The sequence below is a fragment of the Dipodomys merriami genome, unplaced genomic scaffold, assembly GCF_024711535.1.
Source record: "Dipodomys merriami isolate MVZ:Mamm:240054 unplaced genomic scaffold, mDipMer1.0.p SCAF_188, whole genome shotgun sequence".
Lineage (NCBI taxonomy): Eukaryota > Metazoa > Chordata > Mammalia > Rodentia > Heteromyidae > Dipodomys > Dipodomys merriami.
Genome location: NW_027203248.1, coordinates 2,048,421 through 2,062,518, shown reverse-complemented (window position 1 = coordinate 2,062,518; position 14,098 = coordinate 2,048,421).

The window sequence follows — 14,098 nt, the reverse complement described above, 5'->3', positions numbered from 1 at the left end:
AAAATTCACTTGAAGTTACCTTTATCTCTGAGTCTCTGGCTACAACCTTGTCCCAAATGATAGAGTTTGCTTCTTTATTCTCATCAATCTGAGGGAAGCCCATGAATTTCTCAATTTAATACATCTCCCTTGTAATCACTTGTCTTTTTTTCAATTACTTTTTTAGAATATGAAGTTAGATGCTCTGAGACCTAGTTTATTCTTCCAATGGAACAATATAAGGAGAGGCCACAAGTTCAAATGGAAACTAATATTACTATTACAAATGAAGAAGATAGAAAATTTGAGTTATGACTTAGGTTATGAAAAAATGAGAAAAAAACTTACCAGATAGAGAATATATCATTTTCAAAGTGTATAATAAATCTAAAACTGAGAACCAGTTAGCTGGAAGTTCAATGTTCATATCACTGTTAATTTCATCCATCCATCCATTCATTCATTTACTGGATAAGCATTCATCATGAGTATATACATTGGATCTTGGGAACTTTGACCAATGAAGGACACAAAACCCACTACGAAGGATTTAAAGTCAGAGCCACATGGAATACTTAATGCTTCACACAAGTAACTTGTAAATATGACAAGGAAGTACAAAATGCGGATAGGTACAAAGGAGTTTTCAGTGAGTGTGACAGATGTTCAGAAGTTGTAGATTTTCTTTTGATTTTGTTTGAGAAGAATTTCATGAAGTGAGGGAATTTAATGGACATAAGAGGTAGATGATATTGAGGGTGGGAGAGTTGCTGGGAAGAGTTTTCTAAAAACAGTAATCCCAGGGGGAAAGGACTCAGGAGACTGTGAGTGACCATCTGCACATAGACGAACTCTTACATGGAGAAACTGCAAGAGAGAAGATTCCTCCATTAATACAACGAACATTTATTGAATTCCTATTGAGTATGAGGCTTTGTTCTACATGTGACCTTCTTATAATAGGATGGAGTTTTGCCTATGTAGAGCTTACATTCAAGTAAGCATGACAGGCAAAAACTGAAACACAAGTGAATATATTATATATTCATAATGTCAGGAAGTAGTGGATATCATGAAGAAAAATGCAGTTCAAAAAGAGATTGATTTGTAGTAGAAACTACTCTTGTAGGCAAGAAGGTCAATCAAGGCATTTAAAACTGTGTGTTACTTAAATAACCTGGATGTGGTAATGCACAGGGCCATACTTATGTGCAGAGAAAGACATTTCATGCAGAGCTAACAAGAAATGCTAAGACCCTGAGGGAGCAACATCCTTGCTGAGGTGAAGAGAAACAGAGACCAGCCAGGATGCTTCTGTGAGAAAAGCACTGGATTATGATATCATAGAGGGAATCAGGGACTGAACTCAAATAGAACTGGATACACCAGGATAATGACTTTGGATTTTATTTCAAGTGTTCTGAGAAGCCATTCTAGGACTTGAGAATGAGTGACATATTAGGTTCTACAGTATCTCTTACTGCATGAAGTACACACAGTAAGAAATACGTGAAAGCCAAGCGATGATTATTAAACAATAACAATACTGGTAACAGAGTGTGAAAACTATTTTAAGTGCTTCACATATATTCACAAATTTAATACTATAAAACAAACTCTATGTGGGATTTACTATGATTATGGTACCTTAAGGTGAGAAAAACAAAGTATACAGAGTTGGAGCATAAGTGTCTGGAATGGGGATTGAGTCCATATTCTACTCATGTTCCTAAATGACCTCTGATTTTTTCTAAGGTGTTATGTACTGGCTGTGGAGACAAACTGAAAGTAAAGTCAACCAGATTTAGTTATGTGTTAGATAAAATGAATGAGAGAAGGTTTAACAATAATTCCTTTTTTTATTATGTACTTGAGTGATGGATATTTTCAATATGGAATGCTAGGGGAGGATCCGATTTTCAGTAGCATTGAGATCCCAGGATTCAGTGCTATTAATAATCATCAAAGCATATTGCTAAGTGAAAATTTCTTTGGCAATTTATTGCTTTTTGCATAAAAAGGAATAGTTCTTTTATATATACTAAAGAGCTAAGAACTACAGAGAGGGAGGGAGACAGACATAGAATATATATTTTTATTGTTTGAGATTATAGTGTTTGTTTTTATTGTTATAACTTCTTTCTTGATAAAATAAATCCATGTCATATCACTTTGGGAGAAAGAATACGTTCAAACCAAGAAATAGGTAGGTAGGTAGGTAGGTAGGTAGGTAGGTAGGTAGGTAGGTAGGTAGGTAGGTAGGTAGGTAGAGAGAGAGAGAGAGAGAGAGAGAGAGAGAGAGAGAGAGAGAGAGAGAGAGAGAGAGAGAGAGAGAAATAGATGATAAGTAGATAGATGGATGATAAATAGACAGACAAAAAATGGTTTGAACATTTGTTGAATGTTTCTCTCCAAAATTCATGTGGAAACTTAATTCCCAAAGCAACAATGCTAAGAAGTGAACCCTTTAGAAGGTAATAAATCCAGAAGACTGCTACTGTCATGAGAAACTTCAATGAGAAAGTTCAATCAGTTTGCTTTTCTCTAATGCAAACAACCCAACAGGGCACCATCTTGGAAGCCAAGCCACACTTCATACCAGACACCAAATTTCTTTCTGCCTTTATTTTAGACTTCTTATTGTCTTGAGTTGAGATAAATCAATTTCTTCAGAGTTTTCCCAATCTAAGTGTTTCATTCCAGCAGCCTGATATACATCTTCTAGAAAGATTAGCCAAGTAGGCAGCAATAGTTGCTCTTGTGAAAGGCCACTAGGAATTTAAGAACAAAAGGAGAGGTTGATTTTTGTTGTTTTCTCTATATATGTTAAACTTTTTTATGTATGTGGATGTATTGCCTATTCAAAATACGAACAAACTTTGAAAAGCCAAAACTCAAGATATGAAATAGTACCAATTTATCATCAACCAGAAGCTAACGTGTTATTTCAGCATAAGTAAATATTAAGAAATAAGAACCCTCACCGAGCCCATTGAATAAAAAATAGAGCATTTGGGAAAACAAAATATATTCCACATTGCTTTTTGATGTGTCCTGAGTGAAACATATTTATTCCCCAGAGAAAGATAGTGAACCAGCCTAAAGACAAAGGCAAAAGGAAAAGATCCTTCTCTTTCTGTATGAAGTTTACCTGGTGAAATATGCTAGTGATTTAATCACCTGGTGTTACTTGGAGTACCCATAACATAGTAAGTACTATGTTGCATGTAGAGGAGGGATGTCTATAAAATGTAGTTCCTGTTCTCATTGAACCCCCAATCTAGTGAGGAAGATGAACCCAGCACACAACCATACACTACCTATAAAATGATTTGAATTTATGGATTGATAATCCATGGCCACATCTAACTATTTTAAAATTGTCATTAACAAACAATGCAAGACCATATCATTTAGGTGTTTTGTTTTTCTCTAAGATTGTTGGAGTATGGGTCTTGGTTCTGTTGAAAACTGACAGGGAGATCACAAAGTTTGGAATAACCAAAGACAACCTGTTCCAACAGTGAAAGCTGATGGGGACAGATAGGCAGCCCAGTACTTGTTACTTATATAGCCCTCAATCTCTGCATAGTGGGAGCCTTTCTACCTCCAGTCGGCATGGCTGATACTGTAGTTTCCCATTGGCAAGCTCAGACATCACTGTTTCAGTAATGGAGACTTCCCACTGGCATAAATAAGCATGGAGAGAGGTATTGTCATTTTATTTTCTAGTGGCCACTAGAATAAAGAAGCCTTGGATGAGCCCCTTTCTACCAACACATTGAAAAAGGGGAAAAATTAGAGTTTTTCAGTAAACAAGTTTAGGTTCATAATGAATATTTTCATTTCTTAGCTGCTCAGCCCTGGGCAAATTGTTGGTCTTCAGCTTGCTAAGTACAATGTAAGGGAAATAATTACTTTGTACCATTGTTTTGAAGATTAAATAATCTAAAGGGAAAGGACATATATTAGACACTTAACACATTAAAGCCATTCATTTTTATTATTATATCACACCTTGGCTGCTTTTTTCTCTCTAAGGTGTAGATCCAGATTTTTTTTATTTAAAAATTTTCTTTAAGTAGTTGTACTATTTATATTATTATTATTATTATTATTATTATTATTATTTCTTGTTTATGTGGTGCTGAGGAATTGAACTTAGAGCCTCATGCATGCTAGACAAGCACTCTACCACTAAGCCACATTCCCAGCCCCATAGATCCAGATTTTTTAAATCCCTTTGTGAAGACCTCAGAACCCTAAGAACAATACATGGCCTTAGATCAAATTATAATCTCTTAAAGCTAATCCTAGCATTTTCAATTTGCATAAATAATAGCACTGACAATTACAACTACACTTTATTGATTACCTACTATTTGCCAGGCACAATGTGCTAATCAGTGTACATAAATTAATAGAGCCTAAAGCTCTATATTAAATTTCTAAAATGTTTTATGCAATTATTTATGTCTTCTTTGTCAAAAACAGATGAAAAAGTCTTCAATATGTTGTAAATTATCATGTCAAAATGATTTAAATTAGAAACTAAATCAAAAAGATTATTTTATGTGTCTAGCCATGTGCTGGACATTGTACAAAAGAAATGAGCAAAAGATAATTCCTGTCACTAAGAATTTACTACTTCGAGAAGGCCAATCAATACCCTATATCACCAAGGAAAGGCCCATAATTATATTCTGCAGCAGCTGAAGTCAATCTTGCAGACATGACCAAAAAAAGAAAGGAATATGCAAATTTTCTATTAGCAGGAATCTAATTGTACCAGTCAAATAAAACTCTCTTTCTCACATGCCATCACCCTCATTTTCTAGTCCCTATTTTTAGGACAAAGAAACAAAATGACAGAATTTCCCATCAGGGAGATAAATGACATTGTTGATGTTATTTTGAATTCCAGGGGTGTGCTGGTGAGTGGTTGTCACAGAAAGTGACTGACAGGAAGCCGCCTGAAGAGACAGGCAAAGAATACAAATCCTTTTCCTCTAAGGGATATAAGCGAGAACTTTATGCAAGAAGACTGGAGAAGAGGACAAGAAGGAGAGAAGGAAGCTTGTGATATATCTACTTCGCCTGCACATTTTCCAAACTGGAGTACAAATTGTTGACAATACCACTGTGTGCCTAAGGATTTAGTCAGGTCCTTCTATAATTTAGACTAGAAACCAAGTCTTTCTTGGTTTGTGAAGAAAGTGGTATGAGGGGAGATCTGTCCACGTCTGTATCACTTCCTTAGTTCTGAGAGAAAAGTAGAAATGCTGGCTATATCCACCACTGCTGGTGCTGCCTAAAGAAAATTACTTTTCAACAGCATTTAAAATAGAAACACATTTTGCCCCACAGATACTTACTTGCATCTCTTCTGTCCTTAGAAGCTAGTATGAGCAAGTCTATCCACCATGGGGTAAAACATATAGTGTTATTGAAGGAGTTCATACAGGAGTCTCTGTGTTTTGCTTATCCCTAATGGATCACATTTCCATTCAGCTAGAAGTCTGATTTTCCCTGTTAAACTTCACAACACCTAAGCCTTGAAAAGACTCTCGTACAGGCTACCAGTTATTTTGACTCTAGATTCTTCTCAAATTCTTATTTTTTTTAATTTTTATTTTTTTATTGTGAAAATACTGTACAGAGTGGTTACAATTACATGGGCAAGATAGTGAGTACAATTCTTATCAAGCATTGTAGCCTCCTCCTTTGTTTACCCATCCCATCCCTTCCCATCCTCCCTCTTCACCCCACCCAATCCCCCCCCCACAAGTTGTAAAGTTCGTTTTTGACATGACAACTTGTACTTCTCATTGTTGCAACAGGTCCACCTATATCCTTATTTAAACAATTTGTTTGTTCCCTTCCCCTCCACAAATTATACCGACATCAAATATAGTGAAAGCAGGGGTTATACTGTGGGGGAGGGACATACAAAGCAACAAAGAAATCATCTTATAATTGCTTTAGAAACAAATGCATGAAAGAAAAAAACATTTAAAATACATATCTTAGGGTTCATTTTCCTAACATCACATTATCTGACCTTTTCTGCTTGACTCATACATATACTAGATATTGCAAATAAGGGAGATCATGGGACCTATGTTTCTTTGGGCTTGGCTTACTTCACTTAATATAATTTTTTCCAAGCCTTTCCATTTCCTAACAAATGGGGCAATGTCATTCTTTCTGATGATCCATTCATCTACTGAGGGGCATCTGGGTTGGTTCCAGATCTTAGCTATGGTAAATAATGCTGCAATAAACATAGTTGTGCTGGTAGCTTTAGTGTGGTCTTGTTTGTAAACATTGGGTAAATGCCCAAAAGTGGGACTGCTGGGTCATAGGGGAGCTCTATATGGATGGAGTCTGTTGAGGAACCTCCATACTATTTTCCAAAGTGGTTGAACAAGTTTACACTCCCACCAACAATGAAGTAAGGTTCCCTTCTGTCCACATCCCCTCAAGCATCTGTTATTATTAGAGTTCTTGATTATAGCCATTCTAACTGGGGTGAGGAGGTATCTCAATGTTGTTTTGATTTGCATTTCTTTTATGGCTAGGGAGGTTGAGCATTTCTTCATGTGTCTATTGGCCATCCTTCTTTCTTCTTCAGAGAAGTTTCTCTTTAAGTCATTAGCCCACGTATTTATTGGGCAGTTGTTTCTTTGAGGATTTGTTGTTGGGGGATTTAATTTTTTGAGTTCCAAGTATATTTTAGATATGAGACCCTTGTCCGTTGTATGGCTAGTGAAGATCTTCTCCCAATATGTGGGCTTTCTATTGATCTTGCTAGCTATGTCCTTTGCCATGCAGAAACTCTGCAACTTCATGCAATCCCATTTGTCCAACCTTTCTTTGATTTGTTGTGTTTCCGGGTCTCTATTAAGAAAATTTCGGCATGCATCAATGAGACCTGGGGTTTCTCCTATTCCATCCTGTAATGTTTTCAGAGTGTCTGCTTTGACTCCGAGGTCTTTGATCCATTTGGAGTTGATTCTGGTGCAGGGTGATATATAAGGAGCTAGCTTTAGTTTTCTACAAGTAGTTAGCCAATTTTGCCAGCACCATTTACTGAAGAGGCTGTCTTTCTTCTATTCTATTTTTTAGCTCCCTTATCGAAGATTAGATGGATATAGGTCTGTAGGTTCATTTCAGGGTTTTCAATTCTATTCCATTGGTCCTGAGGTCTGTTCTTATATCAGTACCAAGCTGTTTTGATTACTATGGCTTTATAGTAGAGTTTGAAATTTGGTATTGATATTCCAGCAGTGTTCTTTCCGTTGAGGAGCATTTTTGCTATTCGGGGTCTTTTATTGTTCCATATGAATTTTTGGATTGCCTCTTCTATTTCCTTGAAGAATGAGGTTGGAATTTTGATAGGTATTGCATTGAATTTGTAGATAGCCTTGGGAAGTATTGCCATTTTCACGATGTTAATCTTTCCAATCCAGGAGCATGGGAGTTTTCCTCATTTTCTAAGTTCTGTTTTGATTTCCTTTTTCAAGTTTTTAAAGTTTTCATCATAGAGGTCTTTCACTTCTTTGGTTAAATTAATTCCTAGGTATTTTATTTTTTGTGGGACTATTACGAATGGAGTTGCTTTCCTAATTTCAGCCACACTTTTCTCATTGTTGGCATACAGAAAAGCCATTGATTTTTGAGGGTTAATTTTATACCCTGCTACTTTGCCAAAGTTTTGAATCAGCTTGAGTAATTTGGGAGTGGAGTCTATGGGATTCTTTAAATACAAGATCATGTCATCTGCAAAGAGGGAGAGTTTTATTTCTTCTTTCCCTATTTGGATCCCCTTTATGTCTGCATCTTGTCTTATTGCTGTAGCTAGGCATTCTAATACTAGGTTGAAGAGAAGTGAAGAGAGTGGACATCCTTGTCTTATACCTGAGTTAAGAGGAAATGGCTTTAGTTTTTCACCATTGAGTATAATGCTGGCTGTAGGTTTGTCATATACAGCCTTTATTGTATTGAGGAATGTTCCATGGATTCCTAATTTTTCCAAAACCTTCATCATAAAGGGGTGTTGGATCTTGTGGAATGCTTTTTCTTGCATCTATTGAGATAACCATGTGGTTCTTATCCTTGTTTCTGTTGATGTGATGGATAATATTAATTGATTTGCATATATTGAACCAGGTTTGCATCCCTGAAATGAATCCTGTTTGATCATGGTGTATGATTTTTTGGATGAATTGTTGAAGTCGATTGGCCAAAATTTTTTGAGAAGTTTTGCATCAATGTTCATCAAAGAAATGGGTCTATAGTTCTCTTTCTTTGATGAGTCCCTGCCTGGTTTTGGGATGAGGGTTATAATGGCTTCATAGAATGTGTTCGGTAGTGAACTTTCTCTTTCAATTTCATTGAAGAGTTGGAAGAGTATTGGTGTGAGCTCTGCTTTGAAGGCCTTGTAGAATTCCGCTGTAAAACCATCTGGTCCAGGACTTTTCTTAGCTGGGAGGTCTCTTATTGCTGTTTCTATTTCAATGCTTGATATGGGCCTGTTAAGATGGTTTAACTCATCTTGGTTTAGTTTTGGTATGTCAATATTTGCTAGGAAAAGGCCCATTTCTGCCATGTTCCCAAACTTATTAGCATAAAGTTTTGAGAAGTATTCCCTTAAAATGTTCTGTATCTTGGTTGTTTCCGTGGTGATGTTTCCATTCTCATCTCTGAGTTTATTTTCAAATTCTTATTTTTCTTCCTCACCCTTGATTGCTGTTTAATCATCATTGATGTTTAGGAAGTTAATATTAACCACTCTAGGTTTTATGTTAGCATAAAGAAGAACGATTCCCTATTTTCTATTGTATTTGTGTAGAAAATGGATAAGCACAATAAATATTACATTCTAAGGTTCTCAGACATGATATACAAGAAATAAAAATGTGTAGACTTTACCAAAAATGCGATCCCACAAATAAACTTAGTGTTTTGCATTACGAATTTTATAAGATTTACCATAGTTAATGCACAAGACAATAAACCATTATCCCTTCCTGCCTCCCCACTATCAGCCTTCTGCATTGAAAATGAGTTCCTAGGTTATCCATTTCAATAAGGGTTGATTTTTAAATACCTGGTATGTGAATCAAAACCCTATTAGCTGAAAGTGAGTAGCAGTTTGGGAGGCTAATCATGGCTACCTTCAGATATTTCAGGAAGGTATGAATAAAGATCAGATGGGCTGAATATGGTATTAACACATTTTAAGGAGAAGGAAGTTTACACAAAATTAAGAGGGACTCAGAATGAATCTCTCCCCTTGGGATTGAATATCACCCCCTCACCAGATTGGTTTTAGGTTCACTGAAGTAGCCATGTCTTTGCTTCTAAAATATAGTAAGAATTGTCTCCTATATCCATTTATTTGAAATCCTGTAGCAAAAATACAACTCAAAGCCTTATATAGTCCATGAAAGGCTATTACAGAATTAGAATTATGTTATTCATTCAGATTTCTCAAGTTGAGATAACTCTAACCATTTCTGTATCAGTAATTGTTGGCACCGTTCCCTGGCTGGAGGATTCTGCTAAGCAGACTCCTCATTCTCACTCAAGAAGAAGGTTCATGGGCTGAAGCTGGAGTGGGAGGAAGCAACAATTGAACCAATTAGCCACTTTGTAACCTCCATCTAGTTTGAAGACAGGTTTTGTTCTAGCTTCTTTATGCTTGGAATGTTTTCACACGTGGTAATCATTATTCTATAATTACAGTAAATGCCAGCTTTTGTGATCTCTCTTGATCCCTGTAAAAGCTGAAAAGCAATCCACGTAGGCTATGATGAACTTTCTAAATTAGATACAATATAGCAATTTAATGTGGCTAGGACTGAAACCTACTGGGGTGCCTGATTATTTGTGGTTAAAAATGTTAACAAATGAGTAAAGAAGGCTTTAGTAATTTTACTCTCTCTCTCTCTCTCTTTCTCTCCATCCACACACTTCTATTATTAAATTTCTGCTCAAGTATAAGTTTCAAAACAATAAAATCATGACACATAAATTGAACTCAAGTGAATTATTTATTTTAAAGAAAAACTAATAAATCATTATTACCATAATTATTTTATGGCATGAGGAACTGAACTTAGGACCAAATATTTTCAATAAGTACTCTAGCTCTTGAAACCCAGACATTTTTCTTTTAGTTTATTTTTCAAATATGGTCTCAAACTGCTATCCCCCTGTCTCTTCCTGATTACTCTGATCAAGCAGTCAGGAATGTTAAAGTAGATTTGCTAATAAATATAAAATATTTACCGGACAAATATAGTGTGCCAAGTAAATTTTTTCTATAGGTCCACTTCTAAGTATTTGACAATTTTTCCCATCAAAGAAGGCCAGATAGACATATCACTATTTGAGTGGAAAAAGAAAAATGGATAGTGGAAAATCAGGTGAATTATTCAAGTCCACACAAGCAAGGGCTAACTAAATAAAGCAAAAGTCAAGTACAGGAACACTTAGAACCATAGAAATTTACAGCTAGAAGGTACTTTAGAAAAGATCACTCAAGACTTTCATTTTACAGAAAACAAGTCTGTAGTTGCTTTGTTAGTAGGTGAAAACATTAAACTGCAGGTTGGGTACCTATAATTGTAGCTATTCCTCCTGGCTGAGATTTAAGAATTGAGGTTTAAAGCAAACCCAGGCAGTCTCTTCTTTCCAACTAACCAGCAAAAATCCAGAACTAGAAGCATGACTCAAGTGGTAAAGTGCCAGCCATGAGTGCAAAAGCCAGCAAGTTCATAATGCCTTGAATTTAAGCCCCTGTAGTATTACACACATATAAACACAGACGTACAGACACAGACACAGACACAGATAGAGATACATACACACACACCCTGCTTTTTCCTCCCTCATTCTCAGCCTGTGTTATCTACCAGATGTGTGCCCTTGTGAGTAACCAAAATTACCACAGAAAAACCTAGTGCCAGTGGCTCACACTAGTAATCCTAGCTACTCAGGATGCAGCAGAGATCTGAGGATTGTGATTGGAAGCCAGCCCAGGCAAAGAAATCTCAGAGATTCTCATCTCCAACTAACCAGCAAAAGTACAGACATGAAGGGGTAGCTCCAGTGGTAAAGTACCAACCTTGAACAAAAAGCTAAGGAGAGTGTCTTGAAACTGATGCTGGCTGGCATCAGTACAAAAAATACATATATACATACATACATACATACATACATACATGCATGCATGCATGCATGCATGCATACATACATATAACATGAACAGAAAACTCATATTCTAGTCGTGGAGAAATTACACATTTATGATGAGGCTTAAAGTAAGCATTTTGCATTTCAAGTAAAGTTATAGGGAAATATGGAAAATAGCTTTATGTGGAGGAGATAGGATCCAAATGTCCAAGCTCTTTGACCAGAGAACAGAGCCTCTCTGAACCAAGCAGAACAAAGTGCCTTAGAAAAATACAGAACACCCCATTTTTATTTCTGAGCTGTTTTTCTTTTTTTCAAAAGACACACTTTTTCCTTTTATTATATGTGTTAGTCACATGTATCCAGTATATTTTGCAATGTATTTATTTAATTTTTCATCTCTCACTTTTTTGGGGAGTAGGAGGTGGGGCACTAGTCCTAGAGGCTTGAACTCAGGGCCTGGGTTTCTGTCCTTCAGATTCTATTTTTCTTTTATTTTTTTTGGGGGGGTCCTGTTGTGACGCCTGAACTCTGGGCCTGCACACTGTCCCTCAGCTCTTCAGCTCAAGGCTAGCGCTCTACCACTTGAGCCACAGTGCCACTTCCGGCTTTTTTCTTTTTGCTTATGTGGTGCTGAGGAATCGAACCCAGGGCCTCATGCATGCAAGGCAAGCACTCTACCACTGAGCCACCTTCCCAGCCTGAGATTCTATTTTTCTTAAGGGTAGTACACTACTACTTAAGCCATAGCGCCACTTGTAGCTTTCTCTGAGTAGTTTATTGGAAACAAGTCTCACAGACTTTTTTGCCCAGGCTGGCTTTGAACTTCCATCCTAACATTTCAGCTTCCTGAGTAGGTAAGATGACACGTGTGAGCCACCAACACTTGGCTTTTTATCTCTCACTTTTAAAGATATTACAGTGTATAGTTCCATAAGATTGGATATAGTTAAAATATTTCTCAAACTGGGCTGGGAATTTGGCTCAGTGGTAGAGCGCTTGCTTTGCATGCCTAAGGCCCTGGGTTCGATTCCTCAGCACCACATTAGCAACAAGAAAAAAGCCGGAAGTGGTGCTGTGGCTCAAGTGGTAGGGCACTAGCCTTGAGCTGAAGAGCTGAGGGACAGTGCTCAGGCCCAGAGTTCAGGCCCTACAACCGGACCAAAAAAAAAAACTAGTATTCTTGGCTATTTTGGAAAATGGTACTCTACATAGAAATAATACTTTTCCTCAACCTTTTAGATACTGGCAGGGGGTGGGGGATCTCATTAGGTATGCCATTAGCTATATTTGGCTCAATATTCAATACAAGTAAATTGAAAGATGACTATTGTAAACAAAGCCTGGGGTGAAAAATACAAATCATAAGTGTTCTTTCTAATTCAAGTCTAGTGTTTTGTTCTTGTTTAAACAGATAGCTACTTATTTTTCTGCATGCTTTATCTTCACATTCTTGTATCATTCTTCCAATGTCAGCTTGTAACTTACATGATTTATATCACTTATGACTCATGGGTGGTTGGCTAGAACTCTGACAGGAATCGTTTGTGTAAGACTAGAGTCATGACATAAAAAATGGTTAAGATAGGTAACCTGCATAGCAATTTTTGTCAGGTCTGAAAAATATCTTCAACATCACATGCCTGTAATCTTTCTTGAAGATACACTTTTCCTTTTTTCCACAATTTTCATTACCATCAATTTAGTTGGACAAGGGAGCTTCATTTTAACACAACTTGATTTGACTCTCCTATTGGGGGATCGAGATGCATTTAAATTCATCCTTTCCAGACTTTTGCATGTACAACTCACCCATATCTGACCTAGAATCTATACTAACAACTCCTGGCATTAAACTGGATCACACACAGGAGATTACAGATCTGTGTCATTCAGTGCATACCATCTACTAGTTAAAATTATATTGATGTCCGTAGAAATAAACAGCTTCTTGCAATTTATAGCTCATAAAAATCAAATTCAATTGCTGTAATTATTTCTTTCAAAATGTAAAATGTGTGAATTAACCCTACAAACCAGAGAAAAGCAGAAAGGAAATAGGAAAAAACAAAGCTCACTCATCACCTTGTCTTTGTCCTCAAGATTTAGGCTGAATTGCTGTTATTTCATTTTTCCAAACTCAGATCATAGCTGTCAATATTTTAGAGATAAAGATGTAATGGACAAAAAGCTGCCTGGTCACCCCAAATTCAATTTGGAAACTTCATACAGAAAACAGTATTTGTGTAAACCTGTAGTTCTGAAGGAGCTATTTAATACCTGTCATTTTGTTTCCTGGGCATTTTGAACATTAGACTCTGAATACTTCTCATCCTGACTACCCACTCTTCCCAAAACATCACCATAGGTCCCCCACTGAGGTCCCCCACAGTAAGAATTACTATTAGAGACAAAGAAATAAAGTTAGTAGTTACTTCATTTGCATAGCACCTCCTACATTCTACACTTCCAGTCTCAACTAGACTGGGAGCAGGGTGCAGAGGAGGGAGGTATCACCAGCCCTACAGACAAGGAAACTGAGCAAGCTCTTCAGAGTCTGTATCTGATGCCATTCTAGAAATGGAAGAAGAGGAAACTCAACTTATATGTCTCCTCATTTCGAACCATGCACTTTTCTTTCTGTAGTCACTCTGAGAAACTATTATTGAAAATGATTGATTTATGAATAAATATTTAAAAGTTACTAACGACATTCTCTACCTTTAGCTTTTATAACTCCCAGAACTCAGTATGTTATTGAGAATTCTAGGCCAGAGGCAGATGCTTTCAGGGTGTCCACTTCCAGGTCCTGCCACTTGCCCCATGTGACAAATAAAAGAGTAAGGTAAAGAAAAGAGAAATACTATTCAACTTGAGCACACTGTGAGGAAAGGCAAACGCAAGTCTCCCCCATCTT